The sequence below is a fragment of the Pseudophryne corroboree genome, chromosome 12 (assembly GCF_028390025.1).
Source record: "Pseudophryne corroboree isolate aPseCor3 chromosome 12, aPseCor3.hap2, whole genome shotgun sequence".
Taxonomy (NCBI): Eukaryota; Metazoa; Chordata; class Amphibia; order Anura; family Myobatrachidae; genus Pseudophryne; species Pseudophryne corroboree.
The window spans coordinates 113,308,973-113,323,426 of NC_086455.1; the positions used below are offsets into that span (position 1 = coordinate 113,308,973).

The window sequence follows — 14,454 nt, forward strand, 5'->3', positions numbered from 1 at the left end:
CCATAACCCCTGTCTGGCGGCAATGGACATAGCGCTTATTTTTGATGCCAGCCGGCAAATATCCCTCTGTGCATCACGCATGTATAAGACCGCGTCTTTTATATGGTCAATCGTTAGCAAAATATTGTCCCTATTCATGGTATCAATGTTTTCCGACAGGGAGTCTGACCACGCAGCAGCAGCACTGCACATCCAAGCTGATGCAATAGCGGGTCTCAATATAATGCGTGTGTGTGTGTGTGTGTGTGTGTGTGTGTGTGTGTGTGTGTGTGTGTGTGTGTGTGTGTGTATAGCTTTTAGGGTACTTTCCAGCTTTCTATCAGCAGGTTCTTTTAGGGCGGCCGTATCCGGAGACGGTAGTGCCACCTTCTTTGATAAGCGTGTCAATGCTTTATCTACCCAGCGTGGCCTATTCTCTGGCGGGAAAGGGTACGCAGCCATTAACCGTTTAGAAATGATCAATTTCTTATCTGGGGAAGCCCACGCTTCCTCACACACCTCATTTAATTCGTCAGATGCAGAAAAAGCTACTGGTAGTTTTTTCTCACCAAACATAATACCCTTTTTTGTGGTACCTGGGGTATCATCAGAAATGTGTAAAACATTTTTCATAGCCTCAATCATATAACGGGTGGATCTATTGGAGGGTACACTCGTCTCATCATCGTCGACACTGGAGTCAGTATCCGTGTCGACATCTGTATCTGTCATCTGAGGTAGCGGGCGTTTTTATAGCCCCTGATGACATTTGAGACGCTTGGACAGGCACAAGCTGAGTAGCCGGCTGTCCTATGTCGTCAAACCTTTTATGTAAGGAGCTGACACTGTCACGTAATTCCTTCCATAAGTCCATCCACACTGGTGTCGACCCCGCAGGGGGTGACATCACATTCACAGGCATTTGCTCCGCCTCCACATCATTATCCTCATCATACATGTCAACACAGCAGACACACAGGGAATGCTCTTACAGAGGACAGGACCCCACAAAGCCCTTTGGGGAGACAGAGGGAGAGTATGCCAGCACACACCAGGGCGCTATATAACACAGGGATATCACTATACAGAGTGTTTTCCCCTATAGCTGCCTATAATATATACTGCGCCTAAATTGTGCCCCCCCCCCCCCCCTCTCTTTTTTACCCTTTCTGTAGTGCAGGACTGCAGGGGAGAGCCAGGGAGCTTCCTTCCAGCGAAGCTGTGAGGGAATAATGGCGCCAGTGTGCTGAGGGAGTTGGCTCCGCACCTTTTTCGGCGGGCTTTCTCCCGCTATTTTATCGTTTCTGGCAGGGGTTAATATACACCTATATAGCCTCTGGGGCTATATATGGTGTTAGTTTTGCCAGCCAAGGTGTTATTATTGCTGCTCAGGGCGCCCCCCCCAGCGCCCTGCACCCATCAGTGACCGCAGTGTGTGGTGTGCATGAGGAGCAATGGCGCACAGCTGCAGTGCTGTGCGCTACCTTGGAGAAGACAGAAGTCTTCAGCCGCCGATTTTCCGGACCACCTTCTTGTTTCTCTGGCTCTGTAAGGGGGACGGCGGCGCGGCTCCGGGAACGGACGACGAGGTCGGGTCCTGTGTTCGATCCCTCTGGAGCTAATGGTGTCCAGTAGCCTAAGAAGCCCAAGCTACCACCACTTAGGTAGGTTCGCTTCTTCTCCCCTTAGTCCCTCGTTGCAGTGAGCCTGTTGCCAGCAGGTCTCACTGAAAATAAAAAACCTAAACTATACTTTCTTCTAGGAGCTCAGGAGAGCCCCTAGTGTGCATCCAGCTCAGCCGGGCACAGAAATCTAACTGAGGCTTGGAGGAGGGTCATAGGGGGAGGAGCCAGTGCACACCAGATAGTCCTAAATCTTTCTTTAGATGTGCCCAGTCTCCTGCGGAGCCGTCTATTCCCCATGGTCATTACGGAGTCCCCAGCATCCACTAGGACGTCAGAGAAATACCGGGAACCCATACTTCTTTTTTTTTCCCCCGTATTTTTGCAACCAGGACTGGCTCAAATAGCCCGGGGCTGGTTATGCTTTTAGGGGTGATCTGCGCAACTTTTATTTTTTACTTTTAACACTTTCTTAACTTGTACAGATAGAAGCATGCATGGATCTCAGTGATCTGTGCATGTCAAACTCGCCAGCCAGAAGCTGGCCTATTTATGTATGTTTTTTTGGTAATGTTTTAGGTGCTATTTTAAAAATCACATCCTATTACATTGCCCGAGTTGTATGTTTGCAATGGCAAAACATCTGGATGCGATTTTTGCCATTGCGATTTTTTTAGACTGCTGGAAACGTGAATTTGCATGAATCCGCACTCCCATTACATTTGCAATTTTCGTGAAACATGCGATTTTTCAGGACATGGAGGGTTATACTGACCCAATCACATGCTGCAGTTGTTCGCAGCGCAGTGATCGGGTCGGAACTGCGCATGCACCAGCGCCGCAGTGCGCCGGCGCAGGCCAGACGATCAAAGGCCGTTGTTACCTAGTGATCACCTCTGCCTGATTGGCAGGCAGAGGCGTTCTCTGTGCGGGAGGGGGTGGCACGGTGGCGTTTAGACACTGTTTTCGGGGCACAGTTCGGCCAACGCAGGCATGGCCGGACCGTGCAGGGGGCGGGCCGCAGCGGCTGTGTGTGACGGGGCAGCGACAAGTAACTCCCGGGCAGCCGCAGGAGCTGCGCTGGCCGGGAGTTACTCTTCAAGTACAAAAGCATCGCCGCTGTGCGATGCTTTTGTAATTGTGCGGGGAGGCCGGACTGGCATGCGGGGCGGACTAGCCCTGTGCTGGGAGTCGTCCCCCCCCCCCCCCCCCCCACTCACCCCCGCATGTCTGGGAAGATGATCGTAGCTGTGCTAAATTTAGCACAGCTACGATCAACTCTGAATGACCCCCATTGTCCCCAGTGCCATCTTCTGTGTCCCCAGCATAATTTCCTTTCTCCCAGCACCATCTATTATGCCCCCTGCGCCATCTCCGGTGTCCCCAGCTCCATTTCCTGTGTCCCCAGCTCCATTTCCTGTGTCCCAAGCGCCATCTCACTGTGTCTCTACAGCACCATCTCCTCTGTGCCCACAACACCATCTACTCTCTCCAAGCACCATCTCCTCCCCCCAGCATTATCTCCTGTGTCCCCAGCGCCATCTCCTGTGTCCCCAGCATTATCTCCTGTGTCCCCAGCGCCATCTCCTGTGTCCCCAGCGCCATCTCCTGTGTCCCCAGCGCCATCTCCTGTGTCCCTCACCGCCATCTCCTCCTGCCCCCAGCGCCATCTCCTGTGTTCCCAGCGCCATCTCCTGTGTCCCCAGCGCCATCTCCTGTGTCCCCAGCGCCATCTCCTGTGTCCCCAGCACCATCTCCTGTGTCCCCAGCGCCATCTCCTGTGTCCCCAGCGCCATCTCCTGTGTCCCCAGCGCCACCCCCTCTCCCCCAGCATCATCTCCTGTGTCCCCAGCACCATCTCCTCTCCCCCAGAATCATCTCCTGTGTCCCCAGCGCCATCTCCTGTGTCCCTCACCTTCATCTCCTCCTGCCCCCAGCGCCATCTCCTGTGTCCCCAGCGCCATCTCCTGTGTTCCCAGCGCCATCTCCTGTGTTCCCAGCACCATCTCCTGTGTCACCAGTGCCATCTCCTCTGTCCCTCACCTTCATCTCCTCCTTACCCCAGTGCCATCTTCTGTGTCCCCAGCACCATCTCCTCTCCCCCAGAATCATCTCCGGTGTCCCCAGCGCCATCTTTTGTGTCCCCAGCGCCATCTCCTGTGTCATCTCCTCTGTCCCTCACCTTCATCTCCTCCTGCCCCCAGCACCATCTCCTCTCCCCCAGCATCATCTCCGGTGTCCCCAGCGCCATCTCCTGTGTCATCTCCTGTGTCATCTCCTCTGTCCCTCACCTTCATCTCCTCCTGCCCCCAGCACCATCTCCTCTCCCCCAGCATCATCTCCGGTGTCCCCAGGGCCATCTCCTCTCCCCCAGCATCATCTCCTGTGTTCCCAGCGCCATCTCCTGTGTTCCCAGCACCAACTCCTGTATTACCAGCTCCATCTCCTGTGTCACCAGTGCCATCTCCTCTGTCCCTCACCTTCATCTCCTCCTTACCCCAGTGCCATCTTCTGTGTCCCCAGCACCATCTCCTCTCCCCCAGAATCATCTCCGGTGTCCCCAGCGCCATCTTTTGTGTCCCCAGCGCCATCTCCTGTGTCATCTCCTCTGTCCCTCACCTTCATCTCCTCCTGCCCCCAGCACCATCTCCTCTCCCCCAGCATCATCTCCGGTGTCCCCAGCACCATCTCCTGTATTACCAGCTCCATCTCCTGTATCCTAAGATCCATCTCCTGTGTCCCCAGCACCATCTCCTCTCCCCCAGCATCATCTCCTGTGTTACCAGGGCCACCCCCTCTCCCCAGCATCATCTCCTGTGTTACCAGGGCCACACCCTCTCCCCAGCATCATCTCCTGTGTTACCAGGGCCACACCCTCTCCCCAGCATCATCTCCTGTGTTACCAGGGCCACCCCCTCTCCCCAGCGCCATCTCCTGTGTCCCCAGCGCCATCTCCTGTGTCCCCAGCGCCATCTCCTGTGTCCCCAGCGCCATCTCCTCTGTCCCTCACCTTCATCTCCTCCTGCCCCCAGCGCCATCTCCTGTGTTCCCAGCGCCATCTCCTGTGTCCCCAGCGCCATCTCCTGTGTCCCCAGCGCCATCTCCTCTGTCCCTCACCTTCATCTCCTCCTTACCCCAGTGCCATCTTCTGTGTCCCCAGCACCATCTCCTCTCCCCCAGAATCATCTCCGGTGTCCCCAGCGCCATCTCCTGTGTCCCCAGCGCCATCTCCTGTGTCATCTCCTCTGTCCCTCACCTTCATCTCCTCCTGCCCCCAGCACCATCTCCTCTCCCCCAGCATCATCTCCGGTGTCCCCAGGGCCATCTCCTCTCCCCCAGCATCATCTCCGGTGTCCCCAGCGCTATCTCCTCTCCTCCAGAATCATCTCCTGTGTTCCCAGCGCCATCTCCTGTGTCACCAGTGCCATCTCCTCTGTCCCTCACCTTCATCTCCTCCTTACCCCAGTGCCATCTTCTGTGTCCCCAGCACCATCTCCTCTCCCCCAGAATCATCTCCGGTGTCCCCAGCGCCATCTCCTGTGTCCCCAGCGCCATCTCCTGTGTCATCTCCTGTGTCATCTCCTCTGTCCCTCACCTTCATCTCCTCCTGCCCCCAGCACCATCTCCTCTCCCCCAGCATCATCTTCTGTGTCCCCAGCACCATCTCCTCTCCCCCAGCATCATCTTCTGTGTCCCCAGCACCATCTCCTCTCCCCCAGCATCATCTCCGGTGTCCCCAGCGCTATCTCCTCTCCTCCAGAATCATCTCCGGTGTCCCCACGGCCATCTCCTCTCCCCCAGCATCATCTCCTGTGTCCCCAGCGCCATCTCCTGTGTCCCTCACCTTCATCTCCTCCTGCCCCCAGTGCCATCTCCTGTGTCCCCAGCCCAGGCTAAAAAACATACATGTAACCCTCCCTTTACTATTAAAGTATATATAAAGATTACCTATTAACTAATTGTGCCTCCACCCAGATTAAATGTTTAGTTAGGATTGCCTGGGTAAGCCTCCCTCAATTCATGTATGTATGTATGTATGTATGTATGTATGTATGTATGTATGTGTATGTATGTCTGTCCTTCTAATTAAATCATACGTCACATATGTTGTACCTGTTTTCTCTTCAAGGATCTCCGGATCAAACTCCAGCTCACAGACGCAGATGGTAAGTATTACTATGTTCAATTTATTAACACAACATATCATTATCATGCATTAATGTCTTTTATACATTAACTAAGAAATACCATACATATACTATATTCTCCCCTATTACCTATACAGTAATTGACTGCATGCAACACAAAAATCACCTTCTTTAAGCAACACCATTAGGTGTTAGAGTGACCCGGGTACTCTCAACCAATAAAATGTTTGCGCAGTTGGGGCCCAGTGAATACATAGAGAAGCTGTTGTCCCTTGGAAATAGTGAAGAGTTTTCAATGCAGAATTTATAGTCAAATTTAATCCCTTTTTCTGGAAATAAATAGATGATCTTTCTCTCTCTCTCTATGTTTCCTTTCCTTTAGCCAGCTAACAGATGCAGAGTTTTACTAGCATTAGAAAGTACTATTTTGTATCCGTTTGGCATATGTAGGTAATTTAAGTGGATTGCTAGAGCTCTATTCAGCCTTTCTCTTTCCTTGGTTACTTTTGTTTCCTTTTAAAGTTTATAAAGTCTGTATCAATCAGGTAACCTTTCCAGTACTCTAGTGATAACTCTGCAGCTCACACCAGAAATAGTCTTTCCTAAGCAGTATAAAGCCGACTTAAATAATAGACTACTTCTTTGCAACAACAATACTCCAGTTGCACCATGCCAATAGAATATATATGTATTCAAAAGTTTATATGACCCAAATATTCAATCCTGTTCAGATATATATTACAGTCTCATTACCGCTGTGTGGCCCTCATTCCGAGTTGATCGCAAAGTTTTTCGGACGCACAACATATTCGCAAAGTTGCGTTAATTTAGTAAATTTGCGAACCTCCGCCCTCAACGTATTTTTGCAAATTCGCACGCAGTATTACACAAAGTGGGCGTACGCCAAATGACATCGCAGTAATGCGAAACCATCGCAGCATTGCGAAATCATCGCAATAACACATACTTAATCGTAAAAATACTAAGTTTGAGTATATTTACAAAGTTTTGAGTAAAAATGCACACTTTTGAGGTAAAACGCACAAAAATGTTTTTTTGGCCTATTAAGTGCAATGACACCTTTCCTTTTAAAGACCACAAGCCCTTTTCAATTACGAACCCAATTAGTGTAATGATTGATAATGTTCCAAAACAATTAAGTCTGAGAATAAAAAAAAATTAACACTTTGTTGCCATAATTGCCCATCAACATGTCAAAGTGTAAATTTTTTTTTTTTTTATTTCACTTTTTTAATTTTTAAAGGTGTTGTTTGTGAATGAAGGTGTTTACATGTTTCTTAACACAATAATCTCCTTTTTTTTTTGGTAAAAATGTAACGTTAGATGTGTGTAATTTTTTGTACAAAACAAATTCTGCCTGCCAATCTGCTGATCCTTTTTTGCATTAATAAACACAACACCCGGTTAACTTTAATCAACTTTTTTATTTTTGTATTTGTTAATATTTTTTTTTTTTTTTAAATCAAAGAATAAAAGTCATGCAAATTTTTGCAAATGGTCCACGCAATCCATCATTCCTTGCAGGTGTTGGCGCATGATGTAAAGTATCCCTGAAAAACTTGTGGGATCTCCAACTGCAACATCTGAAATTAAGATGCAACACAAACATTAATAACTTAATTACATTACTTATTAGCCAAGCAAGGCGCAAAGCACACTTAAATGCTGGCATGTCCAAACTGCTGGACTCCAGCTGTTGTGAAACTACATATACCAGCATGCCTTTACACAGTTTTGTGGTCAGGGAATGGCAAAGCTGTGTCAGGGCATGCTGGGATGTGTAGTTTCTCAACAGTTGGAGTGCCGCAGTTTGGACAGGCCTGCTTTAATGTCAAAGTTACTACATCCTGCCTGTTTTATGGTACAATCATTAGCAGAACACACAAGCCTGCTCAGCCTTTTTATCAGATTTTAAAGTGTTCCAGACCATGTGTTACATTTACTACTATGTGAGTTATATTTAAGATGGAACGTTGCCCATAGCAATCAAGCAAAAATATGATTATTATATTGTAGAAGTGGATCCCAATTTTTTAAGTATAATCTTATTGGTTGCTATGTCCGACATCCCATGTTAAAGATAACTACCATCTTCGTCAATGTGACACCATGTTGGCATTCATTCCCATTTGTTGTTTTATTTGTTTTTTATTTTTAGTGGGTTGGTCCTGCATCATCACACTGCATATCCACATCTTCAGAAGGCCAACATATCATAGCATTCCCACACTCCATGAAAGCTGCCCTTACTAAATAAGTGCAAACATGTTTGACTCGAACACTTATTAATTTTGAGAATGTAACTTTCACACAAAAAAACAGTGTGTCATTAGGCTGCATAACAAAGTGAAGCATGTGATTTTTAAGTGTAAATATTCAGACTACACAGGCCCAAGTGTAAAAGGCAAACATACTAAACTCCACTCAGGTCTAACTGTTTCCCAGAAAAAGTAACACATATAAACCCTGTTCTCCTGCCAACCCTGGCTACCTAATGAGTGTCAACCTAGAGTGGACACACAAAACATTGCACACATACACACTGTACATATAATGACACTCACAAATATGTAAAGGCAACATGTACACCATGATGAAATGTTAAAATATTTTTCCAGGGTCCAAGAATTCAAACAGTACAACACTGCATGTTTTGGCATTGTAAGTGTAAGTGGGTAATCTTATTGTATAAAATTTAAATAAACTTACTTTCCTCGGAAACATCCAGACTCCCGGAATGTTCTGCAGGGGCTTCCTCTGCCCATTCACTTGGTGGGGATGTTGCCTGGATGGGGGAAGGCGGCTGGATGGGGGAAGGATGAGGGATTGGGGAAGGAGGAGGGATTGGGGAAGGAGGAGGGATTGGGGCAGGAGGCTGGATGGGGGAAGGAGGCTGGATTAGTGCCGCAATTTCAGAGGGGGGGTCTGATTGAGAGGGCGAGGGGGGCGGAGAGAAATTTAAAGCAATAGAGGGTGAGGGGGGTTCAGATGGGGATGTCGAAGTGGAAGGAGAAGGGGTATGGGAAGGAGGAGAAGGGGTCCCTGAAAGAGATGGCGAGGTGTGGTGAGAAGGGGAATGGAAAGTGGAGTGGGCCAGGGAAGCTGAGGGGGACTGGGAAGCTGAGGGGGACTGTGAAGATGAGGGGGACTGGAAAGCTGAGGGGGAGTGTGAAGGGGAGGGGGAGTGAGAAGGGGAGGGGGAGTGAGAAGGGGAGGGGGAGTGAGAAGGGGAGGGGGAGTGGGAAGGGGAAGGGGGTGGGGAGTTGTGCCGTTGTTGTTGTCCTAGAATGAAAATATTGTCCACATTTTTTAATCATGCAAAATTACATAGTATTGATTTTTAAATATAAATGTTATGTTACATGTTTTTTTTTTTTAAATTTAAAATAGAAAATCAAACATGTTAAGATCCTCTTCATGTTGGCCATAGCAAACAAAATGAAGCCAAACTTTAACTTTGAAGCTCATTCCTTAATCTAGTCCATTGAGTCATAGTGATTTGTCTAGGCAACATCACCAGATTACTATTCAAGGGCCCTTATTATATAGCCAGCACTTATCAAGTATTTTGGACCAGTTTCCTGGCTGCTTCTTATTTCTTGGAAACATGCACTTGTTTCGTGTCACTTTACTACAGTCAGTACTGTTTCCCCTAACCACACACACTGACCTAATTTCCTAAAAAGGAGACTGAAGGTTGCAATTAGCCTACCACTTACTGTAAAATGTAGGTAATTCAAAGGGGATTACAGCTGGAATGTAGTTTGCAATTGTCCAAAAGCATGTGCTCTGCAGGGGTTGCATATATAACATGTGCAGAGAGAGTTAGATTTGGTGGACTTTTTCAATTATGGCCATGGAAAATACAGGCTGTTTAATTTTAACACAGCAAATTATTGAGATGCTTTAACACACCCCACCCAAATCTGACTCACTCTGCACATGTTACATATGCTTCCCCTGCAGTGCACATGGTTTTGCACAATGGTTTACAAAAAACCTTTTGCTAAAAATTGGGAAGATGAAGCATTATCACATTTTAAGCAAAAAAACTTATGTAATGTAACTTACTTCGGGTATGGAGAGCACGGATTTGCTGGCGGATCTCCGCCAACAAATCTGGAGTCCGCCTGCGGAGATCACTCCATCGCCTCTCGAGCTGGATGATTGTCCGCCTGCTGCGGACGCGAGTCCGCAGCAGGCGGCGGACCTCCGCGTAGGCCTCGCGCTTCACCCGATTGGGGATGAAGCGCCCAACGCGGCCTACGCGGCGGTCCATCACCGCTACCAGCACGCGGAGCTCCCGCCTGGAGAACGGTGCTGCACGCATCATGGCAATGGCGTTTTCCTTATTTGGGCATATATTTATAGTGTCTGTTAGCATGTGATTGGCCAAAAATATGTCATTTCTAATAACTTTATTGATCTTTGCAATGCTGTGAAGAGCAGAGTGTTATTTTGCACGAGCGGAAATTCGCATTAGCATAAGCAAAAATGTTTGTTAGAAACAATTAGAATAAACACACAGAGACACAGACTTTACTGAAAATTACTAAACATATCTGTGTACTCACCACAGGTCGTGTGATCATTCAGCTGGACAGTCACAAAGTGTCAAACATTGAGGATCATTTGTTTGTGTGTTTGTTTACATAATCAGTATTTGAGGATATAAAATAAATAAGGACACTATTTATTATCATTACAGTATTTAAATTATTACATAAACATTGTCAGCTTAACGTGTTTTTGTTTTTTGTGTTTAAAAAGAAAAAACCATTCAAACACAACAACAGCATTACCCAATCACTTTACAAGAACATACTAAATGCAATCATGTTTAAAAATACATAAGCATACTGGGTTGTATTATTTGTGCAAATATAAATGTTAAAAACACTATACCTGAAATGTTCTGCTACAATTCTTGCCCTCACTTGGCTCCCCCTCCGTGTCACACTCCCCCCACCGAAGCGTGGCACAACCCCTGGCTCCTCATCAGGCAATTCCTCTGCCTGAGGAAGCTCGACACTACTCCTTACCGCGATATTATGGAGTATTGCGCACAGGACCACTATTTTACTTGCCATCTCCGGCGAATACATGATGTCGCCACCCGTGCGGTGGAGCACACGAAAGCGCCCTTTCAGGACACCAATTGTGCGCTCCACCAGCTGCCTAGTGGCAGTAAGCGCGGAGTTAAATGCCATCTGTGGTCCTGGCCTGGGATTACGGTAAGGAGTCATGAGCCAGGGGGTGCAAGGATATCCACGGTCTCCTGTTGGAATAAAAGCAAAATTTTAGTTCACAATTTTCATATATTTTTGTAAGTTTGTAACTAAAATATTTGAGCAACAACTCACCCAATAACCACATGTCTGGTCGTTGACTTGATCTTAATCTCTGCCATATCCCTGATTGTCTAATGACATACGCATCATGGGAACTTCCTGTAAACTTTGCGTTCAGGGAAAGGATCTGGAGGGATGGCCCACAAACAACCATTACATTCAGAGAATGAAACAGTTTCCTGTTTCTATAAATTTCTTCATTATGTCTTGGTGGCTGAATAGCAACATGTGTGCCATCCACAACCCCAATAACATGTGGGAAGCGACTACCACCTTCCGCAAATTGCCGCTTCACCACATCTAGGGCACCAACATCCAAAGGCATAGCAATAAATTGCTTAACACGCTTGATGAAAGCCTGGCAGACACGTCGCAGGACCTTACTGAACTGGCCCTGCGACATGCCAACCAGGTCTCCAACAACATGCTGGAATGATCCTGTGGCCAAAAAATGTAACACTGCAAGGAATTGTGTCAATGGTGGTATTGCTGTAGGATACCGAATTTCAGACTCCAGATCACTCTCTATTATGGAGAGAGTGTCTAGGATTAGATGTGGTGGCAGCCGGTATCTACGCACCACCACATCATCTGGCATCCCAAAAAGTATGACACGGGTTCTGAAAATTGGTGGCCTAGCACGCCTCCGTTGCCTTGGTTGATGAGGAGCCGGCTGTGGTTGTGGGGCTGGCGGTTGGGGTGGGAGTGCTGGCGTGGGTTGGGGAGGTAGGGCTTCTGCCGCAATATGTATTGACATCACACACTTTTTGGAGAGAATGTTAAGAAATGTCATTTAAAAAAAAAACAAATTTTTCCAAAATTTTACACAATAACTGTTTTTACAATTGTGGTGTCAACTTACTGCAGGAGCGTACATTTTTTCTGTGTTGAATTCATGTCAAAAATGCAAAAAAAAAAAACAAATAAAACTAAATTTAATATTTGGATATAAAAAACATATATTAATGCAAAAAAACTTTTGAAAAAAAAAAAAAAAAAATAAGAAATTTAGTACCTAGTCCAGGAAAGACAAACACTACTTTGCAGATCAATCCTGGAAACCCCAAACACTTTGTTTAGCAAACTTTACACAAAAAAAAAAAAAACACAAACAAGCACCAACACAGGCCAACGACACTTACCTGCTCCTAAAGAAATAAAGTCTTGTTTTTGTGGACCACACCCAAAAATAAAGACAAAATTGGTTTTGCTCACCAAAAAAACAAAACCTACAAGAGAACACAAATGACAGTCAAAAACAGCATACAGACACTTCCAACAAACAAACTCCAACACAGGCCAACGACACTTACCTGCTCCTAAAGAAATAAAGTCTTGTTTTTGTGGACCACACCCAAAAATGAAGTCAAAATTGGTTTTGCTCACCAAAAAGTAGATTCCTACAAGAGAACACTAATGACAGTCAAAACAAAGAAGCACGGGAATATTTTCACAAATGGACTTGCAAAATATATATGTGTTATAAAAATTAAAACATTAAAATGTATTACAAAAACTTGCAAACACAAAAAAAATATAAAAAAAACAGAATACTCACAAACGAAAATACACACAAAAAATGACTGTCTATATTCAAAACGCAAAGAAAAGGACAAAGGTATGCTTGACAATTACTCACTCTGCCAATTCCACTATCACCTTCCCGCACAAGCCAACAACTCAAACGCCAAACTACCAACACTTACAGCATGCACAGTAGGCCCTTAAATAAGCAGTGCAATCATTCAACAGAATAACAGTGTACACCTGTGTGAATTAACGAGTCGCACGTAGGTATATAAGCGCACACACCTCGGCGTACACACGTCATCACAAACATGGCTTCTCGTGAGCAAATCGCAGCAGAGATAGACCGCATTGCAGAGCAGCAGATGGCATTGCAGAAACAACGGATAGAGTGTCAAAGGCGCTTGTTAGAATACGCCTCTGCGGAGGTTAATGCAGGACCTAGTACTCTGCAAATTTCTGCTTCTGAACCTCAAGAATTGAGTGTGGATACCCTGCCACACACACATAGTGAGCAAACTGAGGGAGAATTGACTTTAGCCACACAAACACAGCAGACAGAAGCTGCTAGTGAGGAGGAAGATGGAGATGACCAACCTGAAGAAACCTCACAGGCTACCTCCAGACGGAAAAAAAGACAGCCTGCATTCACTAAGAGGGAGTTGCGTGTCTTGGTCACGCAGGCCATGTCCAAAATACATAGGGGCCCCAAAAACATGGGGGCTGCTTCCAAAGAACGCATCTGGAGAGACATCACAAAATCTGTGAATGAAGTTGGCTCTGTCGTCAGAACATCACAGGAAGTGAGACGACGGTAAGTGCATCTTGACAATCCTTTTTCTGTGCTAAGTTGCCTAAAAAATGTAGTTACATGTCATGTTATGTCTAGCAAACACAAGCAGAACATGTGTGCTAGATATTTACTTTGAACAATAAGAAGACTCAACTTTTTCCCTCTTTCACAATATTTATGTAGGTGGGCCGACTTCAAATCCCGCCTGAAGGCAAAGAGGGCTGCGGAGTGGAATGCCTCAAGGGCAACAGGGGGGGGACCACCTGTCGCTGTGGAGTATACTGACTTGGAGGAGATGGCGATGGCCTGTGTGAGTTATGAGGAGGGCCAAGGGGTGTCTCATATGGACACGGACCTGCCTGAGATTGTGACGGGACATGACTTGGAAGGTAAGTTTACACATGTATTTGTCTGAAATTTGAACTGTATTAATAATCTTAAACTAATTTTGACTCCAACTTTTCCCCCACACATTCTTCTATTTGCTTGCCACAAAACACAGCACAGGGGGGTGAACAGTTTGAGTCACAGGCCGGTTATGTGGTTGAGGCTGAGGTGGAGGGACCTAGTGGGTCTGCCAGTGTGGGCCAACAAAACCCACCTATGCAGGTTCCTACTGGCCCCCCCACCCAACCCTCTGCTATCCCGGAGATCCTGCTTGAAATTGCTAGGTATGGTGAGAGCCTAAACACATTTCAAGACGGGGTCATCCGGGAGGTAAGCCAGATAACTGTCCGGCTCACTGAGATCCGAACCTGTGTTGAGCAAGGTGTTGCTCAACTCTGCCAAAGTCTGGCAGAGATCAGGCAGGCCCAAGAACAACTGGCCTCCTCAAACCAAAGCCTTGCAACTAACATCTTGCAAGGGCTCCAGGCCATCGCTGTCTCCCTTGCCCACAGTGGCAGAGAGCCAACCACATCGGCTCCCTCCCCTGCCCCTGCCCAGGAAGAACAGGACACTGGGCAGGCCCAACGAAGGTCACTCCGCAGACCAAGCAAAGAAGATCAGCCTCA

The 14,454-nt window shown here is 46.9% G+C and overlaps 1 long non-coding RNA gene across 1 annotated transcript; it reads right to left on the reverse strand.

Moving 5' to 3' along the window:
- Positions 1–7,251: 7,251 nt before the first annotated feature.
- On the reverse strand, positions 7,252–11,321 carry LOC134980395 (uncharacterized). Its single transcript, XR_010190387.1, has 3 exons — positions 10,345–11,321; positions 8,480–9,052; positions 7,252–7,353 (listed from the first exon to the last, which is right to left on the reverse strand). It is a non-coding gene; the product is annotated as an uncharacterized LOC134980395 (long non-coding RNA).
- Between the last annotated feature and the right edge of the window lie 3,133 nt (positions 11,322–14,454).